General features: G+C 45.2%; 1 protein-coding gene across 3 annotated transcripts in view; it reads right to left on the bottom strand.

Annotated features, from left to right (window-relative positions):
- The window catches only part of Stx11 (syntaxin 11), a 30,515-nt gene extending 23,273 nt beyond the window's left edge, over window positions 1–7,242 (bottom strand). Inside the window, exon 1 of one of the 3 annotated variants that reach the window (XM_076926870.1) lies at window positions 7,078–7,242. The gene's annotated coding sequence lies outside the window, so the exon portion shown is untranslated. Of the gene's footprint in view, window positions 1–6,956; window positions 7,057–7,077 lie in introns of those variants that run through there. The other 2 variants (XM_076926868.1, XM_076926869.1) reach the window with 2 other exon arrangements.
- Between the last annotated feature and the right edge of the window lie 1,346 nt (window positions 7,243–8,588).

The following is an 8,588-nucleotide window of genomic DNA, read 5'->3' on the forward strand; positions in this document are numbered from 1 at the left end:
TCAAGTGCTTTCTCCTTCCTTCCAAGAAAAATTATTGCCCATTTCTGTGAGTCAAATGATGTGTTTCCTGCACCTATAAATGTTTAATCTTTCTTCGCAAGCTAACTCTTGCATGCTTTTATACAGTCATTAAGGATTAAAGACAGCACCTCAACATTTTCTCTGCATAAGCCTTCCTGGCATGTCTTCCTATCCTAGAAGAGTTACTGGTTCCTAGAAGCTGACCTTCCTTCAAGCACAGCTATTCAAGGAATTTGACACTTCTCCATCTGAGATGGGAAGAAACCAAAACCAAAACAGAACCTCCCTTCATCTTCTTCTGTCCCTTCCTCTCTCTCTCTCTCTCTCTCTCTCTCTCTCTCTCTCTCTCTCTCTCTCTCTCTCTCTCCTCTTTTCTATCTTTTCTGTCCTCCTCCTTCTTATCCCCCCCATTTTATTTTGAAATATACTATGTAATTCTGATGTTTATAACCTACAGGCTATACACAGAGATTCAATGGATTGAGGCTTTTCAAACAGTGATAGCATCGATAATACTACTTGTTATCACTGCGCTTCCTGGCTGTTCTTCCATCTGAAAGGACCCTGTAGGTAATAAAGAGCCTTGAAATAGCCACACGAAGACATTGTTTCACACAGTTTATGACGTAGTAGATGAAGAGGGGATGAGGCGGGCCGTGTAGCAATGTTATGGGTGTGACCTCATGAACAGTCCTACTTCATCCAAAATCAGATCATGGACCAGTAGCCCAGAGGTCTGAGGAGAAAGTGAGGAGTAAAGAAAGCTAGAAGGAGAGGAGGCAGGCTTGCTGTAATTCAGATGCTGAACCTGAAGCCAGGACATGTCCTGTTCCCTCCACTATTCCAAAAAGCTGGAATTCACATTACTGACCACTAAGTTCTACAAAGAATATCACAGCATCTTTGAACACAGAGAGGAGTAGAACAGTCCAGGACACAAAAAGAAATATTTGTATCTGAGCTCTCTTAGTATCCAACAAAAAGGAAAATACCCTCAGTGCTAAAGACATCTCATTGTCTCAACTGGAGAGTTCCAATCCCCAAAACAATCCACACTGAAAATTACCAGTTAGTAAGCCTTACAAAGGTTTTGAATGACATACAGCAGTGTCCAAGACCTATAGGCTCAGAGAGTGAACCACAGATGCTTACTCCAATAGCTGACCTTGTTATCAGCAAAAATCACAGAACGGCTAGAATGGGGAGAAGGTTTGGGGGTAACCTGCCAAAACCAACCATAGCGGTTGCCCATTCTCATGGGACTCCCAGCAGAAATAAGGAAGCAAGATGAACCACATGAAGTAGTAACCAAAACCTTTCACTTTCTATTAAGAGGAGTACTTAATGAACCACAGGCGGTCATAGGAATTCGAACCAAGAGACAGTGTGGGTTATATTCCCTGAGAAGGCTCCATGCTGACCTCCTGCAACCTGCAACTATCAAGTTCCTGATAAATCTGAAGTGTGGAAACATTTAATTCACACAGAGAGAAAACATGGAAAGGTATTATGTTTTATAGATCTAAACAGTTTAGAGCTTTACACTTGGTGAACTTGGTTAAGTTTGAGGACAATATTTCAATGTCTAAATCTTTGAGGGGTCCAACAATAAGATGGTCAAGACCATGGTGAAAGCAAAACAAAACAGAATATCAACCCAAGTCAGATCAGATCAAATTACCAAACATGAAAATGGTGTAGAGTGGTGTAGAGTTGATGCTGAACTTGGTAGAAGGTAGGGGGTGGGAGGCTTAGTATTTTTTTTTTAAAACACTCTCCCCCCCCTTTTTGGACCAATGAAATCTACTCAAATGCCTGCAGTACAAAGCAAGATCTCAGCAGAAAATAACTGAATCATTAGTCCAGCTAATGTCAAGAGAAAAGGGATTCAGTAGCGTTTGCTTCACTACTAGACTCTGGAAGTTAGAGGCAGGAGAGTAGCTGTTCAGCGTCAAACCAAGATGAAACAGGCATCAGAAGACAGATTGCAAGCGAGAAATTTAAGATGTGGAGTTTTTATGTCCCTGACTTCATGTGCTAGTGATTCTTTCAGTATTTACCCACCACCTGTTGATCAGTACCTGGGCCCTTGGCCAGTCTTTCTACTGACCAAACACATTGAGGAAACAGGTAAAGCTGAACATTCAGCATTTAATCAACAGCTCTGTGGGTCAAAAGCTATGAGCATCTTTAGAGGCCCTGAGTCTCCACAAAAATATTTAGCCCGTTATCATCATGGTGGGCAACATGGCAGCAGGCAGGGAGCCATGGGGCTGGAGCAGTAGCTGAGAACTTACATTTGGTCTACAAGCATGAGAGAGAGACAGACAGAGACAGAGACAGAGACAGAGACAGAGACAGAGACAGAGACAGCGACAGATAGAGAGGGCAGAGTCAGAACACTAATTAGGAATGGCATGGGGCTTTTGAAACCTCAAACCCAATGCCAGTGACACTCCTTCTCTAATAAAGCCACACCTTCTGATCCTTCCCAAACAGTTCCATCAGCTGGGGAACAAGTGTTCAAATATATAGACCCATGGAAGCCATTCTCATTCAAACCACCACACTTGAGCAATTTATGATAACGTCAGCTGTATTCCAAGACTGATCACATATTTCTTGGAGGAAAAGCAGGAGAAAGCTGCTACACAGTAAAATAGGGGTCATAAAGTGTTCATTTTATGACTGGAACTATACCTGTTCAGAAAAGAATTGTCATAGAAAATGATTGCAGCTGCATTTAGTACAAAGTCTTAAGTGTTCTTCATTCATTTGTTGCTTCAGAAAGTATATCATCATGTAGAAAAGTTCAATAATGCCAACTGTGGAGACAGGTGCTTGGGATCGATTTCCAATGCTTTCAATCAATAACCGTTTGTAAAATAGTTGGAAAGCTAATCACAGGATTCCAATAAGGAATACAGGACTTAATCCATTTACTGGGCCTAGAATAATTTCTGTCCACATAAGTACTCAATATATCAGCCCTGGTTTGTTTCTTGTTGCTATGCTAAAACACTGAACAGAGCCAATTTTGCAGAGGAAAAGCTTTATTTGCCTTACATGTTCTAAGTCACAGGATGAATCAGGTGGTGATGAGGCATGAGACAACTGGGGTTGACTTTGAGGTTTCAAAAGCCCATCCCATTCCTAATTATTTATCTATCTGTCTGCCTGCCTGTCTGTCTGTCTGTCTATCTATCTGTCTATCTATCTATCTATCTATCTATCTATCTATCTATCTATCTATCTATCTATCATTTCTCTATATCTATTTACCTATCTGTCTATCCATCTCTCTCTCTCTCTCTCTCTCTCTCTCTCTCTCTCTCTCTCTCTCTCTCTCACACACACACACACACACACACACACACACACACACACACAGTTGTAGACAGATGGGCAAGAGATTGAGGCAGGAATCTGGAAGCAGGAACTGAAGCAGAGACCATAAAGGAATATTCCTTACTGGCTTGTTCTCAATTCCTTGCTCAGCTTGCTTTTAAAATATAATGCAAGACCGCCTACCCAAGGGGCAGCACTACCCACGGTGGACTGGGTCTTTCATATCCATCATTAATCTATAAACTGCTCCATGGGATATGCCCTCTGGTCAACCAACAAAGGAAGTTCTTCAACTGAGGGTCCCTCTTCCCAGACGACTCTAGTTTGTCTCAAGTACACAAAAACTAACCAGCGTAAAATCTTAGTTACTATTTGGTCGAAAATTGTTACCAAGTGCTGACCATATGCCAAGTAGCAGGTGAACTTCTCACCATCCTTTAGCGTACACCAACTCTTCCATTGTGTGTGTGTGGGGGGAGCATTCCTATCCCAGTCACTAACCAGAAATGTTACACCAACTCTTCCATTGGGGTTGGGGGAGCATTCCTATCCCAGTCACTAACCAAAAATGTAGGCGTTATCTTTTCTCTTCTTCCCCGTCCTCATAACCCACTTCCCAATGAGTGGGCAGCTGGGTTCTGTGTGTTATACTCTGTCCGTTCTCTCAGCCCTTTCCTGCATTTCCATGACCCCTCCTCACCAACCCAAGTCTCGTTTTCATCTCAGTAGTACCAGAATCTTCTAAGGGTGTGAGCACTTGAGTTTGTTCATGTGTATGTGTGTACCTCTTCACACGTATGCAGGTACACGTGTGCTAGCATGCCTGTGGGGTTGACATTGGTACCTAAACCCTCTCACAGAATCTGGGACTCATTGGTCCAGCGAGACTAGAGGGTCAGCGAGTCCCAGGATCCTTCTGCCTCCACTTACCCAGTGCTTACATTACAGGTGACAGCTATTGGACCTACCTTTTACATGGATTCTAGGGACCAAATGCAAGTCTTTGTGTGGCAAGCACTTCACAGTCTGAGCAGCCTCCTCGTCTTCTGCTTTGTTTTAAACATGTCTCTCATACACTTTGTTTTCTCTGAGGCCTCCACAGAATAAAGTCCTGAAGCCTCCATGGCACATGGGCCTATGAGGTCCTCTCCTCCTATCTTTCCTCCCTCATCCTTCTGCCTCCCTCCCCACCCCCCCCAACCCCTACCACCCTCAGGAAACTGGCTGGAGTTTCCTGACCACAGAATGCTGTTTCTGTCCTTGGTGCTGCTGCTCTTTCTGCTGGGTCACCTACCCTTTCAAGCTCCTGGACAAGCCTCATCTACAGTCAGGCTCACTGTTTAATAAATGCTTCTTTGCACTAACTGTGTGTGAGTCAAATTTGTGCTAAAGGTCAGGAATGCAATGATGAATGACACACTCTATCTTTTTTTCCCTCTAGAAAACATGCCTCTGAGGCCGTGGAGAAAGAGATGAAACGTAGATGAAAGCTGTTGAGTTGAGCAGATGCCCTTAACTAGTTGGCCACCTCAGATGACTGGAGAATTTGTTCTTCCTTAATCCTTGGGGATCTGGTCCAACAGACTGGTGAATGCCTGACATCTATTTATGCTGCTCTCCATGCACACATATTTAAGATGAAGTTTAAATTCATAAATTATTCACAGTAAGAGATTAACATGAATTAGTAGTGGAACCATTACAGCAATATGGTTATACTTAATTTGGTGTGGATGTACACCCTCCATCGGAGTATCTTACTGCCAAGTGTGGTGGCACACACCTTTAATATGCGTTCTCAGGAGGTGGAAGTAGGCAGATAGATATTTGCGAATTCTAGGTCAGCCAGGGTTACACAGTGAAACCATGTTTCAAATAAAATAAATCAACATATACTACTATTGCTGGAACTTTCTAGTTCAGAGCTTGGGTAACAAAAATCATGGAAGTAAAGCCAGTCCTCAGATGGGGAGCAACTATTGTATCCACCGGTGAGCAGAAAACCCGCTAATCACTCATAAGTTATTCTGTTGTTTAAAAGACACATAGAAGAGCATCTACAACGGCCCAGGGAGACAGCAGACTGGGTTTGTCTTACACAGCTACTAAGCAATATGAAACATGGTTAATTCAAACACTTTAAAAGCCATGCCTCAGTAATAGGCTTTTAAATCATAGACATATGCGTATACTAATATGCTTTTAAAATCATGTATGTATTGAATTAAAACTAGGCTGCCAACCAAGACAAGCAGATGATGGGAACCCAAACACCCCCCCTTGCGTCCCAGCAGTGATCCAGGGTATTCTGATCCCCCACACTGGGCACCTCCTTTGGGTGTAAATTTCTCATAGCACTCAGCTCATGATGTTGGATTTCAAGAAAAATCTGCTCAGCTATGTCTCTGGTTGCCAGGACAGCACTGTGTCCATGGTTGTATACAGGGAACTTGATGAAAAGGCTGTAACAGACCAGAACCTTGCTGTCTAGGGCTGACCTCAGCTCAGCCAGGATACACAGTTATTCCTGTGTCTGCTTAGCTTCTAGTTAGGGAAGTCTGTTTCTAAGATCCATTATCCAGCCACACTGAGACTCGGTATCTTACTGTCTGGCTCCAACAACCATCTACTTTCTTTAAAAGCTTCTATATGTGTTTTAAGCACTAATTTGGTAAAAATAAACTTTCTGGAGTATTTTAAATTTCAGAGTAACTTACACTCACTCCATTAAATGTCCAGTTTCTACCAACCAGTGAAAACAACAGCCAAATGGTTATTGAATAATGAAATTAAATTTCTCTTCAGCTTCTGTGGGAAAGCACATGATTCTAAGGGTTATCTCAGATCAGCCTAGTGACCCTAGCTGGCATGTTGTCCCATCAGTCGCTCTAGGAAACCGAAAACTTGAATAGTTACTTCCTAGGCTGCCTGCCCCAGTTTGACAGCACCAGACTCATCTCAGGTCTGTTCTAAGTACAGGAATCCAACCTCACTTTTCAAAAGTGTATTAACAAAGCCTTGCAATTATAGCAGACTTGTGACTCATTTGTGGATACCCGTGTAGAAACAACAGCTCCTCCCTCTGCTGAGAAATGGCTCTAGTAAGTGAGAGAGAGCCACAGGAAGTTAAACGCAGGTCTCAGCTGGTGTTCACGGAGCCAAAGAAGCCAACAGAATTCCGTGGTGTGGTTCTCTAAACAAAGCCACCAGATCGCTCTCCTAAAACAAACTCCCCCAAATCTTCTGTGGGAGCTTCTCAACGCGGTTATCAATGTTCCTGTATTTCCTGGCTCCCGAGTCATACAGTCAAGTTCAAGTGGAGAAGTGCCCATTCAGATGTGTTTGAGAAAGTGGCGAACAAATTGGGAAAAAGTCTCCATTAAATGAAGCAATAAAACTTCAAAACAAAAGTTGCCTCAGGTAGCTTCAGAGTCAGTCTACATTAGTCATTTTTGAAACACTTCTGATGAAGCACTTATATTCTCAAACATTTTTTAAAAAAGCTTTCGGCTCTAGGTGAGAAAACCAAAGCTGTGCGCGTCCTGAAGGTACCTAGAGGCACAGAGGGAGCCCCACCCCAAACCCACCTGCTGCTAACAGCATCCCTGCCCTGGGCCAGCGCGGTCCTTCACTTCAGCTAACCCAGCACCCTGGTCCCCGATGCCGAAAGAGTTAGAGACCCAAGCAGACTCCCGTGACAAAACGAACCGTGATCCCGCAGTGCGCTGATCTAGCGTCCAGACGCCGGGAGGACACCGAGTGCTCGTGTCCTGGGGGCTCTGCCCCTTCTGCTTCTTGATGGCCAGGGTTGCGCTTCTCAGCCAGGGTCGGAGCCCTGAGCCACCCGGGCCTCATCTGGCGCTGCTGGCCCCGCCCCCAACTCGCTGAGGCTGCACAGCTGGGGACCAGGGCCCCGCCCCGGGGACGCCCTCGTCTGGGCGCGCAGCTTCCCGTCCGGACTGGAGTCGCCACACTGCGGGTTGCTGGGACCCTAGGCACGAGCCTCCTTCCACTTCTGTGCGCCTGGAGATGCTGCGGGCGACGGTGTGGACCACCCGGGAACTTCCTCTGTCTTCTTCCACGCTCTGGAATGAAGAGATGGGCGGGGAGGGATCCGTCGGACTTTCCGCGGGAAAACCCCTCGGTGCGAGTGACATTTGCAGTCCAGAGCGTTTCCGAGGCTAGGACGCTAGAAACCGTTTCTGAGCGTGGGTGTGGCTGCGCCAGCGGGGACCCGATGGCTGAACCGGAGGTTGTGGATCACGTAGACACTGAGTCCCGCCTTCCACTAGCCCCTACCCGCCTTCTGTCAGTGGGGCATCCACAGGAGTATTGCCAGCTGACACTCTACTGGAGACTCAGAAACAGAAAAGGTTGGGAAGCCGCTGAGCAAACAAGGAGAAGGCTGGCCATCAGAGAGAGAGAGAGAGAGAGAGAGAGAGAGAGAGAGAGAGAGAGAGAGAGAGAGAGAGAGACAGAGACAGAGACAGAGACAGAGACAGAGAGAGAAAATGAATTTGTGCATTGATGCTAGGAATAGGAAGCCACCAAAAAGAGCTTCTGGGGCCCAAAGCCGGAAGAATTTGAGAAACAAGGTGGCACTGGATGATAACCCAAAGTTATCCGTCTAATGTGAACAGATGACCGATGAAATATTCGATCCACAAATGGTAGGGCCAGAATGACAAATCTGGGCAGAGCAACTTCAAGCAACTGAGGCAGAAACTCCACTTTCACGGGAAAGAACCTTGTCTCTGCACTCTTAAGTATGGGCTGTGTCGACAAATGGCCAGCTCCTCAACAAAGGATTGTCCTAAATGAGGGGGGAAGTAGTTTTTACCGCACAAGGTCAGACAGAACACTGAGGGTGTGTACTCTTAAAACGCAGGTGGAGGTAACACTTTACCCCTGGCGTCTTTCTCCTCCAAGCCCCGGGCTTTTATTTCATTTTGCTGTTTGTTTTGTTTTGTTTTTTTTTTTTTTGAGACAGTTTCTCTGTATAGCCCTGGCTGTCCTGGAGTTTCTTCTGTAGACAAGGCTGTCCTAGAACTCAGAGATCCACCTGTGAGTGCTGGGATTAAAGGCATATACCACTCTCTCTCAGCTCACCTTAGCCTTATCAGGAAGGAAATACCAAATGAAGCCCAGGAGCCCAACACCCTTAAAACCCCCTAGCTATGGGCCTGGGAGGTGTCTCAAGGAGTAATACGGTTGCCTTT

The sequence above is a fragment of the Arvicanthis niloticus genome, chromosome 28 (assembly GCF_011762505.2).
Source record: "Arvicanthis niloticus isolate mArvNil1 chromosome 28, mArvNil1.pat.X, whole genome shotgun sequence".
NCBI lineage: Eukaryota > Metazoa > Chordata > Mammalia > Rodentia > Muridae > Arvicanthis > Arvicanthis niloticus.